The following is a 16,452-nucleotide window of genomic DNA, read 5'->3' as shown; positions in this document are numbered from 1 at the left end:
GAAACTCTTGCAAAAGAAAAAAAAAGGTGAAACTAATAATATATTGACTCCTATAACTTGTTCTAACTTTTATTATGGCTTACAGCTTATGAAAACCTTTTCACAATATTCTAATTTAGAATTTGGGGTTTATATAAGATGTAAGCCATAATAAACATTATAACAAAGGCTTGAAATATCTCACTTTGCATGTAATGAGTCAAAATGATATATTAGTTTCACCTTTTAAAAAAAAAAAAATTTGTGAATTGCACTCATATTTATGCACACAGCCACACATAAATACATGCACACTCACACATAAACATTATAGTGTTTATATATATATATATATATATATATATATATATATATATATATATATATATATATATAATCCAACATTGTGCATTACATGTGCATCAAGATATAACACGTTCTCATATATTTTCTCATCTTGTCTTACCTCTACTCGTTCTTCCACCTGGGAACGACGAACGAGATCTTGAATGCGTCCACTCACTGTCTGAAGTAACGCTGTCTGTCTCTGAACTGTCACTGTTCACTCTTCGACTCACAGACACAGGTGAACCGTGTCTTCGTCCAGAACGACGTGTGAACAATCTATCACGACTAGAACTTGTGTCTGCATCTCTCTCATTGACTGCTTCATCCCGATCAGATGCAAAATTATCAAATAAGGAGTGATCGGACTCCGAATCCATCAGCACCTCCAGTACTTGATCAGCCGTATATGATCTCTTCATTTTGTCTCAGATATTTTGACATACTCCAAATGTTTGAGCCGATCGCAGCTGATTGCAATCAAATTCTTTGATCAAAAGGTTCCATACTCATTCAGAGCATGCGCACGGGTCTTCTTTACCGTATACCACCGAAAACACGGAAACCCGGAAAATTCCGTGTTTGGCGGCGAAGCGTTTTTTTCTAAAACCCGGAAAATTCCGTGTTTGGCGGCGAAAGAGTTAACATAAACTACCAACATCTTTCCCTAAACTGGAAAACATATAAAATAACTTAATCCCTATATTTACTCTCCTAATGCAGTCCTTTGCAAAGGGAACTACACATGACCTCCATGTCCTGTCAAGATTAGCTTTAATCCTGATCAACCCTTTCATCAATGTCTTCAGGATTGCTGACTTTACTAAAGACAGGCAAGTGTGCTTGATCTAAACCCAGGATGGGCAACTACGGTCCTGGAAAGGCCACTGTCCACTGTATTGAATCAACATCTCTTTCAAATCTCTAGCAATTAATGTTTTTTTTTATTTATTTTTTTTTATCCATAAATCAATGGTGATGATATTGAGTCAATGTTACAATGTGATGTTGGTTCAACACCATGCTTGCACTCAACAATTACAACTGAAACACAACAATTACAAATGACTTAAAGCCACACAGCATGAAATCAACTGCAAATAAAAGAAGACATTTTTTTTTTTTTTTTTTTGAGAATTAACAGAGGTGTAGTAGTTGATGTTTTAAAATGTTTGGTCACCATTGTTGTGATCAGTGTTTGCTTTAGTTGGATAGTTTGACTCTTGGCTTTTATGTGTGTTTTTGGTCTTTGCAGCAGTGTTTACCAAAACATAGTTTGTTGCAAAGAAAGGCAAAAACAAGGATAATCAGGTAAAACAGTTTTCAGCATAATTAGTTTACTAATTTTCCGTCTCAACAAAAGTGAATATTGTTTTCTTGCAACAGATCAAATGTTCAGAAAATATGTATTTTTAAATACGTATAATAGTAGTACTATGGTGGCTCCCAACATGCATTGCAGCATGAAGCATGTCACCATTGTTGAGATTCATGTGCTGATTCTTGATGTGTATCTAAATATATTTTTCTTTTAATGTATTTTAAATATTAAAATTCAGAATGTCTGATCTGTGGCAAGTAAGTATTGTTTGTGAATGTAACTTTTTAGTAACAAATTTCCACTTTTGGTAAGTGGTACAATTAGTGAATTATGATGCTGAAACCTATTTCAAATGATTATATTTGTTTCTGGCTTTCTTTGCAATAAATTATGTGTTTCAGCACACACTGTTGCAAAGATCACACACGAGTGATGAGTCATTCATGAACGACCTGTTCATTGCGTTTGTCACGTGACAAATGAACAAAAGACTCGGAAGGTAAAGTAATTATTTATGTTCCCTGTAAATAATTTTTGACTGCATTATAATGATTTCTTAATTCAGAATATGATCAAGATTGCGTAGGTGGATGTGTTCAGGGAATTTGTCTGTTAAAAGTATAACATTTAAACCTCTATAAATGAACAAAATTACTCGAAAAAAGATTTGTTCATTTTGATGAACGAGATCAAACAAGAGAGTCAGTAAAATGATCCGAACTTCCCATCACTATCACACACTCACATAAAAGCCAAGAGTCAAACTGGCCAACTAAAGGAAATACTGATCACCATAATGGTGACCAAACATTTTCAATAAAACATCAACATTTAAACCTCTGTTAGTTGTCAAAAAGACCTTCTGCTGAGATCTTGAGAGATTTGTTGTCTTTTATTTGCAGTTGATTTCAGGCTGTGTGGCTTTAAGACAGTTATAGTTGTTGTGTTTAATTTTCTGAGTGCGCAAACATGATGTTGAACCAACATCATATTGTAACAATGATTCAGTGCCATTACCATTGATTTTTGGATGAAATCTAAAAAAAAAAAAAAAAAAACTGCATTAATTGTGGGAGCAAAAGTGATGTTGAGTCAAAAATGTACACATTAACATTGATTTAACATTGTTTTGATGGTCGCTATCTATCTTGGACCCTCATCAAACACACCTGAACCAGCTAATCAATGTCTTCAGGATTACTAGAAAGCTAAAGACAGGAGAGTTTATCAGGGTTGGGCTAAACTCTGCAGGACAGTGGCCCTCCAGGACCGCTTTTGCCCATCCCTGATCTAATAGAGCACTATCAGTGCCTATCAGTACCTATAGAGCACTATCAGTGTTTTACTGCATCCGTCAAAGGTCTTAAAACTGGAAAATGTGTGAAGTGCCGAATTTTTGTGATGAATATCAGTTAATGATTATTCACTTTACTTTCATTTTTAGTTAGGCCTATATGTTTGAAATTCTGTTTACTTATATCCTATAAAGGGCTATCTCTATTTTTATTGCATCAGTCAAAGGGCTTGAAACTGAATTATATGGTAACCACCAGCAGGGTGTTAAAAGTAACACTGAAGCAGTGTTAGAGTTAATAAGATAATTAAGTGATTAATTGAGCGATGATTGAACATTGAAGACACCTGATGATAACAAGCAGAATCACTGAAGAAAAGAGAAACACAAGAAGATATCAACTGACTTCAACTGAAGATAAAAGACGACATTAAACCTGTGAAGATCTCACTAGAGGAGGGTTAAACAACTCCACAAACAGCATTACCAGCTTCACTTATTACCAACCAGATATTGAGAATTAATAGAGGTGTAGATGTTGATGTTTTATTGGAAATAATAGGTTTTGTAAAGTCACCATTGTGGTGATCAGTGTTTCCTTTAGTTGGGCAGTTTGACTCGTGGACTTTTATATGCAAGTTTGAGGTCTGAGCATATAAACCCAGCAGGTAAAATATAAAGCACCCGTTTCAATAAAAGGATATATTAAAGTTTAAATAGCCTACTTTTACATTTTCGCTGTTGTTCTAACATGATTTTCGCCATTAGGCTTCTGCAGCAAAAAAAACCCCAAAAGCTCCAGCTGCTTGAATCCCAGTGCAGGAGCTGTAGGTTACCACAGAAACGTAAGTGGTTAGTTGATTGCTGTGGTGACTCGTGACACTTGTGAACAGCATTGAACATGCACTTTTGCCGGTACAACTTGAATATTATTATTATCATAGATTTTTCATTAACTTCGGTAGGCTGTACAACAAGGGGATTGTAATTGGCTGCTTTTTCTGCAGAGAGCCGATCTCTGTTGATGTGTCTTAATTTTTTTATCATTTGTTGGTAAAGGGTGAGAAACCTTGCGGCCCTACATGATTTTTGCCAAAGAGCCAGGTGTGGCTCGCGAGCCATAGGTTCCCAACCACTGGTGTACACGAGTCAACAGATTATATTATGTGACCATTTCACGAACTGCCGTGAGACTGGGCTGGTCTGACAGCGTGTGGGGCGTGGTATCACGATGGTGGCTCTCCATCGTGATGTCGGTCAGCCATCGGCACAACCCTATGTCACCCTGATGGTGTTTTGTATTTGTGTGTATGACACTGTGCACCTTCATTATATTAATATGTTTCTCAGCTTGTGGAGAACTAATGGTGGTGAACTTTTTATATTACAAAGGTATAAAGCAGATTTTAATACTTTAGTGAAATTGAATGATGCCGTTTAATGGTTAATGAAATATAAGGCTTGTCCCGTAAAAACTAAAAGGTTACTATTGTATTTTTTTATGGTAAAGTACTGGGAACCAAAGCTGATGTTTTTTCACCGCACATTTAAGTCCTGCTAATGTTTATTTATTTATTTTTTTGCCATAAATTTAAGTCCAATACAAAGTAAGGTTGCTACCATATTTTTTTACAGTAGAATACTGGCAACCAAGCTGACGTTTTTTTACCATAAATTTCACCGTTTTTTTTTTTTTTTTTTTACATTGTGGTTTGTTTGTTTTTTTGCCCATAAATTTAAGTCCTGTAAAACATAAAAGGTTGCCACCATATTTTTTACAGTAAAATACTGGCAACCACAGCTGCCGGTTTTTACCGTAAATTTCACTGTTTTTTTTAACAGTTTGTGTGTGCAGTACCATCTTTTTTTGATGAATATCATTTAAATATTACTTGCATTTTATTTAGGCCTGTTTATGGTTTGGAGCATGGCTCTCTTTACTTAAATCCTATAAAGGGCTATCTGTATTTTCATTGTATCAATCAAATCTCAGAAACTGAAAACAGAGAGAAACTGGGTAAGGTACTAACCCTGAACCTACCCCTAAACCCAACCTTAACCCATGTAGTTACCTTATTTTACCCAGTAATTTCTTAGGTAAGTACACAGTAAGTACACATAAGTTCATGTACTATAAAATGAAGTCCTAAAATTCAACTGAGTTTTCAATATTTGTTGGATGAACTTCAAAGTACTCAAGGAAGGAGGTTAATTGTGAGCATTTCTTTAAGTTTCTTTTCATTTTCACTTTCTTAATGAGAACAATGAGAACAAATGTCCTTTCTTGTGTAATGTAGGGTAATTTCTTATCATACGGCACACATTTTCCCAGAATTTGCACACACACACAACAAAATCCCCAGTGTTAAATTAACACTCCTCATATGTGTCCACACTACAGAGTGTTAAAAGTAACTTTATTACTTCATTATTGAAGACACCTGATGATAACAAACCAAGGCAAGTCACCTTTATTTATATAGCACTTTTTACGCTTAAAAAAAAAAAAAAAAAAACCTTGGGAGACACACAGCCTCATTTCATTGATGGTAAATTCACTTCGACTCATGTTTAAAAGATTAAACCTAACATTAAAACACTTATGCTTAGTAAAATCTTATTTTATATAATCACTATTTTTTATGTTTAATTTATCAGCAATGCTTCTTATTTCTTAAACTCATTTGTACCATTTCAATATCACACAGACATTATGGATGGATGCCATGCAATCTGAAAGCAAAGCCTCTGCCATATCTCTTCTGATCATAAATTCAACGACCTGGGGTCGTTAACCAGATAGAGACAAAAAAGACATCCTGGAAAAACATTCATTCACAACATAGGGGGTCATAAACACACAAACACTCCGGAAACGGAAGGTCAAAAGGTCACAAACACACACCTGTTGCTCAAAAAATGTCATAAATATAGGGGAATAAATCATTTTTGATATTGTGTATCTTGTATAGACTACTGACTAGTCTTGTCCTGTCTCAGAAGAGTGAACTAAAACCTACAGAGCAGAGCGCCAAATAACAACTGAAGAGGGCAAGCTGTTTTAGGTAAAACAATTATATTTTATCCTTAATCCTAATTATATTTAATCCTGCATTTTTTTATTGGTAACAAGTGTATCCAAGTTTATCTTGAAAATAGCATCTGCTAAATGCATTCAATGTAAACTTATCTACGTGAGCTGTTTATATTATATTGTGTGATGTGTGAAGATTCTCTTTTATCGTGGTCTAGAGTTATTCTAGTTACATCCAGTGCACCAAATTTTAATGTTAGCTACTAGACATAATAATGCTAAACATTTTGAAGAGAGTTTATTTTTTATTTTTTTAACAAGACCCTTTTTTAATATGATATCCTTTAAATATGACTTTGTACAGGTCCATTTCAATTCCAATAACTGTTCTCAAGAATGTCCAACACCGCACCAGCAGGACCATCTGTGCCTGTTAATGTTCAGCGGGTGCTGAGAGAGGTGCTTCAGAAAAGCCAAACAAAAGCACTTGGGGTGAGACACTTTTCAAAAACCCTAACAATTTTATACAGTATGTGTATCTAAAAATGAGTTATTAACAAATGCACAGACATTTAATGGGGTCAGCCCTATGTTCCCACATTTTTAAGATTTTTTTTATTTATTTTTTATGATTTGTCTAAACCCCAGTTACGGGTAGGTTTAGGGGTGGGGTCAGGGGTAGGCCATTTGTGGGAACATAGGGCTGTGGGAGCATAGACATGATCCCAATTTAATAAAGACGGTTGACTTTTATCCCATGGTGACAAAACAAAACAATTTGAGACTTGCCTTAAAAAATTATACAAGGTTTATAATTTATACATTTATACTGCTGACAACTGTTTTAAATACACTTTGATACTTTTTTACTTGGTATAAAAAAAAAGACTTGTTGTGTTGTTCTTGTTCTACATAGACTGTCCAGTTAATGATAGGTTTGCTGACTTTCCTGTTTGGCACTGTTTTAACATCGAATGGAAGCTCTGTCGCTGTCTTTAGTGGTGTTTATTACTGGTCATCTCTCATCGTAAGTCTATTTACAGTTGTATAATTGTATTGTGTCATATATATTCATGTCTAATATATATAAGCTAAATGTTCTAATGGAAGCCTCATTTTTGCCGTTCTCCTCTCAGTACATCATTACTGGCTCACTTTGCATTGCAGCAGAAAACAAACTTAATTCAACATCTAGTGTGTGTTTGGTATGTGTAATTTGTTTTTACCATGTTCCATACTCTTTGTCATTTTCTGCTTTAAGGAAAACTAAAGTTGTTTATGTATTACCTGTTTCCCCCTTGTCTTTAGATGAGAGGTTCATATGGAATGAATACTACAAGTGCTGTGACCGCAGGGATTGCCATGATTATAATTTTAGTGGATGTGGCTATAGAGACAAGCAGTCAACTTTCTGTATGTTACTTACTTCGCTACTCAATTTGATGTATTCTTTTTTCTTTCTTTTTTTTTATAATGTCAATGTGTGGTTACTGGATCTGTCTAAGTAATGCTACAATTACATTTTCAACTATTTCCATTTTATGTCCACTCTTTTGCCCACCATTTCAGAATTAGCAGTTTAAAGTGGCTACTACAGCTGTGTCTACTATTATTTTATACCACAATTATTGGTTTTAGCAAAGATTGCTAGACCTAGAATTTTGACATAGATTATACGGTTCATACTAGACTACTGTATAATTGTAATTTATGTAGTTGTTTTTATTTGTGTCAATGACTTATAATTATTTTTAAATGATTTTTAATTATAATCTTTTTCTGAAACTTTCCAAGGGCATTGTTGGCGTATTGTTCGTGTTCACCCTTCTTGAGTTTGTGGTTTCTATATATCTGTCAGCATCCACCTGCAATGCCAATGGCTGCTGTACCCCTCAGGTGAGTAGTGTGGTAATAAATAGCATATTAGTAGTATGATAAAAAGGTTTCTACATTGGTGCATGGGTACGTTAACATGACAACGCAGTTAAAAAAAAAACGAAAAGTTTTTTTCTTTGTACAGATGACAACGCTGTCAAAACAATCCCCATTTACAAGGATCCGCGAAAACAACCTAAAACGCTGTATTATGCTGCTAGGTCAGTAGTTGGCGATGCAATTTTTTAAACAAACACTACGCTCCTGCGCACATACACAATCTTTCACAGAGCACGCACGCCAAACGCGCATGCCTATAGACTGAACATGTAATACACGTCACCGTTTTAAAAAATCCGCGATTTTGTTGTTTACACGGAGATGATAATAGTCTATTTTCAAAAACTTGCACTTTGAATACCGTTTCAAAAGATTGTGTTCTAAGGCCTCCAAAATGCTGTTGTTGTGTAAATGAACGGCCAAAACGCATAAAAAGATTTCAGTTTTTAGTTAAAAATGGTGTCTTGTAAACAGCCCCTCGGTTCCCTTTTAGTCGGTCACGTTCAATGTACCAACGTGAGAGCCCCAATCATCTTTGAGTGTAAACAGAATGAGCCAATGCAAATTGGCGTGTAAGATTTGCATCTCGCGCTCTGCCCCGCAGCGCAGGTATAAATAAGGAAGCGGATGCAAGCACCACTTCAACTGTATGCAGTCTCTGAGAGTGGTAAATTCAACGAGTGTATCGAGCGCTCTTCAGGAAGAAGCCTCTCTAGGTGTTGGTGTGACAGTGCGCACAGCAGTGGTCGCGAGCTCACAGCTCTCAACAACTGTTTTCACAACACTTTGGTTGTTTCGAGGGTGTCTTCAAAGAGATCGCTGTTTTAATAACAGCTGAGTGAGTGCTCACTGTAGCAGGCTGCACCATTCCCTGCCAGTGTTGCCGCGGCTATTTCCCCAGTGTGCTTCAGCACTAAGAGAGAGCTAATTCCTGAAAGAGCAATCACAGGTGTAACTGTATCTCTTTCAACATGTCATTTCACCTGTGTGTTTCGGGATGTGGTCGTTTCCTGGCGCAGGCTGACAGTCACAATCACTATCACGTGCCTAGGCATTCAGCACGCTCTCATGTTCCCACTGTGGGTGATGTAGAGTCCCCTTACCAATGCCTCAATTTATTTCCTCTTCTGGCCATCCCCAGAAAGGGCTTCTTTAACGAATAGCCAAGGTGATTAGAGGATCACAGAGAGGGCTTCCCCCACCTGGTACCCAATCCCTGTGGGCCCCTCACTCCTCTCAAACACTGCAAGCTGTGGAGCTTCTGGCTGATCATACTGGCTCCTTCCATGAGCGGCCAAGTGGCCTTCTTCCCTGAAGTGCGTGAGGAGGTTACCAGGTCGTGGACGGCACCTTTTTCTGCCCGAAACTACCCTTTTTCCCCCCTCACTACCCTTGACGGTGGAGTGGCCAAGGGATACGTGGGTATTCCTCCGGTTAAGCGGTCTGTCGCGATGCAACTGTGTCCCAGCGACCGCCACTTCCTGGAGGGATAATCCACGCCATCCATCCAAGGCCTGTAAGTTCTCGTCCGTTCTCAAGGGCAAGGCTTACAGAGCATGTGGACAGGCTGCTTCCTCCCTGCATGCCATGGTACTGCTTCAGGTCCATCAGGCCAAAGCACTCATGGACATGCACAACGGTAGCCCTGACCGTGAGCTCATGGGTGAGCTCCGTGCGGCAACTGACCTCACTCTCCGGGCGACAAATGTTCCTGCACGTTCAGTTGGTCAGGTGGTGTCCACAATTGTGGTCCAGAAGCGCCATCTCTAGCTGAACCTGGCAGACATGAGGGAGATCAACAAGTATCGGTTCCTGGACTCCCCTATTTCCCAGGCCGACCTCTTCAGCGAACTTTGCCCAGCAGTTCTCTACCACTCAGAGACAGACGGCTCTGATCCGGCACATCCTGCCATGCACCCGCCTGCCGGTCGTAGATCCTCCGCTTGCTAGTCGCCGAGGATGTCCTCCTGCCGCTGCCTCTGCTCCCGCTAGACCTCCTTCACCCTGGCATCAGCGTGGAGTTGGCCGCAGGAAGGTCGCCCAGCCCGTCCCAGCCTCTGCCAAACCAGGTGGCAAATGTAAGTACAAGCGGCCCTGAGACGGGCGACCCAGGGATGGAGGAAGTAGCTCTTCAGGAGATGGTGACCGGAAGTGACTCACAGATGAGCGTGCTTGGTCAGTGTTTAACTGCTTGAATACACTCAAGAGCAGGACAGCGACCCCACTGAAACATTTTCAGAGGCTCCTGGGGCATATGGTATCCACAGCTGCAGTAACGGCACTCGGATTGCTTCATATGAGGCTGCTTCAGCGCTGGCTTCACGGCAGAGTCCTGAGATGGGCGTGGTAGAGCGGCACGCTCCGTGTGACAATCACCCCGGCCTTCTGCCAAACCTTGAGCCCGTGGTCAGACCCTTCGTTTCTACGGACGGGAGTTCCCTGATGTGACCCCGATATGTCGGCTTGCTGCGCCATTCCCCTCCTATGGACTGGATATGTGCGCTACCTTTGCTCCAGGTGAGTTCCCCGTCTAGGCGAACACTGTTGATTCCCTCCAGATGTGGCGGAGCATCCGGCGCCAGGCCTAACACTCATATGCATTAGTGGAAAGGCTGGGTCCCATATGTTGTTATCCCTACAGCGATCCCATATGTGAATTCTTCCATGATACGGCTCCCTTGCGCTTACACTGGGCGCTGGAGGGTAGCAGCAATCCCTTGCTTGCGATCCCAATACGTCGTCGTTGGTACGTAGATCGTGACCAACTGAAAGTGAACGTCTTGGTTATGTATGTAACCTTCTTTCCCTGAAGGAGGGAATGGAGACGAATGTCCCATCACCACCATTGCTGGACCAGCACTGAACACCGGGTCTCTGCATGGCTCCTCAGCGAAAAACAACTGGTGCTTGCATCCACTTCCTTATTTATACCTGCGCTGCGGGGCGGAGCGCGAGATGCAAATCTTGCACGCCAATGTGAATTGGCTCGATCTGTTTATACTCGAAAAAGATTGGAGCTCTTTGACACGATCCCAATACGCCTGTACATCGTCGTACGTATCCGTTCCCTCCTACGAGGGTTACATACGTAACAGAGACGTTCTCCATCTTATAAACGAGGCATAATTAATGTCATTAACATATAAAGGGCACCAGTCAACATCCAGATCCTTTACTTGAGAACGGCTAGCAGCAAGAATTGCTTCGATTTCCAAATACCTGCAGTTCTCCGACTCTCTGCCACAAGAAAAAAAGTGTTAGTCTGCTTGGACCCTGATGTGGCACTAAGTACTTTTCCATGTCAACGATCATTTTTATAAATATGACTGTTGGCATGGATTTCAGTGTACGCACACTCTAGGATCAAATCTGTGCATAGGCATGTTTTATAAATGAGACTCAAGGACATTTCAGAAGGACATTTCTTTTCATCTAAAGTTTAGTGATAAAACTGGAACTGCAAGCATGCATCTGTGGCATCCTACAGTGTATATATTTGAATTTTGTGTATGGTGTGTCTGTTCCATGAGCAAGGAAGTTTGCCATGACCCAATTTGTTTGTTTGGCAGATATTTGTCATCAGCAACTCCTCCATGCCTCAGCAGCCAGCAGATATTCACCAACAGTGCAGAGACATAAAGGTGTGAATGAAGAGAACAGAGTCGTGGTCTAGAATTGCACTGTGATGCTTGTGTGGGATCTGTTGCCTCTCCAAATTATTTCCTGTCCCTTTACTATACTGTCCTTTAAATAAAAAAAAGTTCTGGCTATATTCCAGATTCTGTCCGTCAATGTTTGAACCGCAGCGATTATTATTATTACTAGTGCATGAGCTTCATTTATCTGAGAATCAAACTCATTTCAGCAGCATATAGATGAGAGAAGCTGCTGTGATTGTCTCTGAATAGGACTGGTCAGTGGACAGTGAGGAAGAACAAGGGAATGTGCTGGTATCTACTCACAGTGAGCGATTTTACTGGCTTTGTATTGGAAGTGACCACAGAAAAAGTCACATGACCATCTGTCTGCTCCTAAACATCAATGAAAACATGCAGAAAATCAAGTTTAACACACAGAACAGACATATCTCTCACTATACAATATGTAGAATAACACAAAAGCTTTCAGTACATCACATCATAGAACAAACAGTGAACGTAATGTTTGATGATTTAGTTGACTCGAGGAATGGACATGTTGACCATCTCATACGTCCCTTTATGTTCATTCTCATCTGTGACCTTCAGACAACAAGCAGTTAAAACTGCATGAATGACACTTTATTGAGTTTTAAAGACATTAATCAAATCTAAATCACTGCATTACTGAACTCACTGCTGTTGCTGAAGCACATAGTAAGACCTTACATGGGCTTCAATGCACATACCATGCTGCTGTCTAAAATTATGATAACATGGCAAGTGGTATTTTATTGATTCAGATTTAAGTCTATTTAAATATCACAAAATATCTCTCTCGCTCATAATTTTCATATTCTTTTAAACACAAACTGTGGCTTTTTTTTATTTACTTTATTTAATTAAAGTTTTTACACAGTTTAATTTAGTTTATTTCAGTTTAGCTGGTTTATGTCAAATTTATTTACTCTAGTATTTTAACTTAACTACTTAGTTAACGTCAGAGAAAGCAACAGATATGAGCTGCATTTTATTGATAATCAGCTCATTTCAAAATCAAAGACCGCAATAGAAGAGAGTGGCAACAGCTGTGTTAAGATCATTTCGTTTCTTTACTTTTAATGATTGTGTGTTAAGCGACTATGACTTACTTTCACTTTGATTTGCAATAGTTTGCATGTTGGATCTATGAATAGATGCTCAGCTGCTCATCGGCAGTAGTGCCGTCATATCTGGCTATAACATGACATATAGGGCTCTATCTTGCACCCAGCGCAATTGACTTTGTACACCGACACATGTATCATTCCTATTTTTCACCCGACGCACAGCAGACTTTTCCCTCGGCAGACGCACGTAGGTAAATTAGGAAATGAACTTGCGCTCCCGGGGGTGGTTCAGCGAAAAGAGGAGGCGTTTTCCGGCGCAAACGTTCCCTGGTGCTATTTTGCAGTTTCAGAAAACAATTCTGCCACTGACCAGGAAAAACCTAGTCTAAAGTCAGTGGCGCGTTGCTTGGCCATAATGTAGTGTGTGCACAACGCGCATACACTTCGATTATCTACTCTACACAGACACAGCAGTTACACAATACTAATACTAATAATGTAATACAATTTGGGTGGGTTTGTCCCATCCCCATACAATGTCACTTCTCTGTCTTTTACGGCCCTGATGAGAACGTCGGTCTCCTCGGCTCTGAACCGCTCCTGGTGTGCGTCTGGCAAATCCGCTGTTATAATAACAATCCGCCATGGAAAAAGCGCGCCTGCTCTTAAAGGGAATGTGAGATGTCGCTCTGATTGGTTTATTTCACGATACGCCCAAACCACACCTATGAATAATGTAGTTACTTCAGACCAACCCATTTTAGATTTGCGAGATCCGCCCACAAAGTTACTTGCGTTTCACGTTCAATACTTGCGTTTCAGAACGTTAAAATAGGGCCCATAGCCTTTAACACACTCTCACACATTTATATTTTTGCATTGTTGGGAGGAGTAAAATTGGAGATGCAAAAAACAGATGCATTTATACTAGTCCAGTTTTGACTGGAATGCGTCTTAGACCTCCTCCTGAAGTGGTTTGAGCGATCGGATTTAAATCCGTCTCAAATGCGTTTCGGAGGGCATTTAAACCTGGTCTTTTCACAATCGCGATCACAGAAAACGCATGTGTCCTGTCCCAAATGGCACCCTAAGCACTCACGGTCTTCCTCTGAGTTCGCACTTTCGTGATGTAACGCAGCTTTGACTGTCGGGATGAAGTGTGCTGCGGAGCTTGTATCAGTGCGGGCTCGGTAAAAGTGCAAATCGACCACAAATGGGACACCCTACAGCCTCACGGACTTAACGGACACATGCACGCGGCAGCCATTGTAAGTCCACAAGACCGAAAGTGCATATGAAGTGTGCCATTTGGGACAGGGCCATGGAGTGGCCAGGTGTAAACAGCCCCTAAATGTCCAGCATAACTGAACATTTTTGCCTTTACTGAAAAACACATAAAATAACACTTAATCCCTAAATTTACTATCCTAATGCAGTCCCATGCATACATGTCCTCCATTTCCTGTCAAGTTTAACTTTAATACTTATCCTTTTTACTAATGACTAATCACTTAACTAATGACAGGCAAGTGTGCTTGATCTAAACTCTGCAGGACAGTGGATCCCTGCCATATAGAGCACTATCAGTGTTTTACTGCATCAGTCAAAGGTCTTAAAACTGGAAAATGTGTGAAGCGCCGTCTTTTTTGATGAATATCAGTTAAAGATTATTCACTTTACTTTCATTTTTAGTTAGGCCTATATGTTTGAAACTCTGTTTATTTATATCCTATAAAGGGCTATCTCTATTTTTATTGCATCAGTAAAAGGTCTTGAAACTGAAAAATGTGTGAAGCGCCGTCTTTTTATGATGAATATCAGTTAAAGATTACTTTCATTTCCAGAAACTGGATTATTTGTTTTGGTTGAATGTAAAAATATTAATTTTAGGATAAAAAATTAATTAACTTAATTGTTTTGGACAAAATTAAGACTGTTAACCTTATACAACTAAACAGCATTGGATTAACCTTATGTAATTAACTTAAGTTAATTGAAATAAATAATGTTACATAAATCCAACGTAACCTAGTTACGTGGGACCTGTTGACATAAAAAAGTTAATTAAAGCCAACATAGCATTTTTTAGAGTGTGTATTCTTTAATGTCTGAATTTGATATTTGAATGCAGTAATATTGCTTGCCTATTTATCCCGGCTTCCAGAAATGAAATGGGGACTGTTTTGTGTTTGAGAAAGGTCTTCAACGTGTTAAAACACATAGGGGTCATTGAAGTCTATAGTTTAAGGGACCATTTCTCAGTTAAAGCCTATATTTTCCATTTAGACTAAAATGTCCTATCCTGAGAGAAAGAACTTGTTATCTTGATGTTTTGAGACGAGACTCCTGTTTATAGTTAGAGCCTGGCCAAATCCAACCTTGGAAAAGATGTGTGTCGGTGTGTGTGTTAGTCTTTTTGCTTACAGGTTAAGGAACCACTGGCATTATTGGAGATTGACTGAGTTGTTGTTCGAGACATGCTGGCACCCAGCAACCCAAATCTGCGACCTGGAAGGTCACGACGTGCCTGACTTCAGGGTCCGAGTGTCAGCTGCATAATCTATGGAGATATGCTTCAGTCTATCTGTATATGGGCCCTATTTTAACGATCTGAAACGCAAGTAACTTTGTGGGCGGGTCTTGGGCGCTGTTGCTATTTTCCCGGCGGGATAAATGACTCTTGCGCCCGGCGCAAATCTAAAAGGGGTTGGTCTGAATTAGCTTCATTATTCATAGGTGTGGTTTGGGCGTAACGTGAAATAAACCAATCAGAGCGACATCTCACATTCCCTTTAAGAGCAGGCGCGCTTGTTCTAAAGCGGATTCCTATTATAACGGCGGATTTGCCAGGCGCACGCGAGGAGCAGTTCACAGCCAAGGAGACCGACATTCTTGTCAGGGACGTTGGGGATGGAGAAACACACCCAAATTAACTTCGGTTAAACAGGCGTATGATAATTTGGGTAAATGTGTAAGCTAGATGTATGCTTTTATAATAAAATGTCTATCTATCTATCTATCTATCGTAATAATGTATGATTTGCAAAAATGATAACTGCTGCATCTGTGTGTAGATGAGAGAATCAAAGTGTATGCGCATTGTGCACACGCTACATTGATTAAGGCCAAGCATGCGCCCTTAAAATAGCATATGAATAACATGCGCAACGCGCCACTGACTTTAAACTGTTTTTTTTCGGTCAGTGGCGCAATTGTTTTCTAAACCTGTAAAATAGCATGAGGGAACGTTTGCGCCGGAACACGCCTCCTCTTTGCGCTGAACCGCCCCGGGGAGCGCAAGTGTATTTCTTAGTTAACCGACGTGCGTCTGTGGAGGGAAAAGTCTGCTTTGCGCAGGTGCAAAATAGGAATGATACATGCGTCGGTGTACAAAGTCAATTGCGCTGGGTGCAAGATAGGGCCCTATGTGTGGAAAAGTACTATGTTTATCAATTTCTTGTCCAATGAGAATCATTCAATCTGTAAGCAATGACGTAGCATAGACCTTGGAAATGGTATAACTGCTGTGATGTAAGAAGTTGCCCTTGGTGGGGATAGAACCGCGGTCTCTGGTGCTCTAAGTGTGAGTAGTTACTCAATGAGCTAAATTAGTTCATTTAAACCCAATTGCAGAATATCAAAAGAGCCAGGAGACTTGAGTCTTCAAAAATAAAAGTAAACTTTACTTGAGAAACAAAAGATACAAAATACAAATAAACTAGGAGAGCCGAGCTTCCATTAAACAGAGAAAACAAAAACAGACACGAGGGTCCAAAATACACAACAAGAGATACACT

The sequence above is a fragment of the Abramis brama genome, assembly GCF_963993115.1.
Source record: "Abramis brama genome assembly, chromosome: 1".
NCBI lineage: Eukaryota > Metazoa > Chordata > Actinopteri > Cypriniformes > Leuciscidae > Abramis > Abramis brama.
This window is presented reverse-complemented; position numbering follows the sequence as displayed.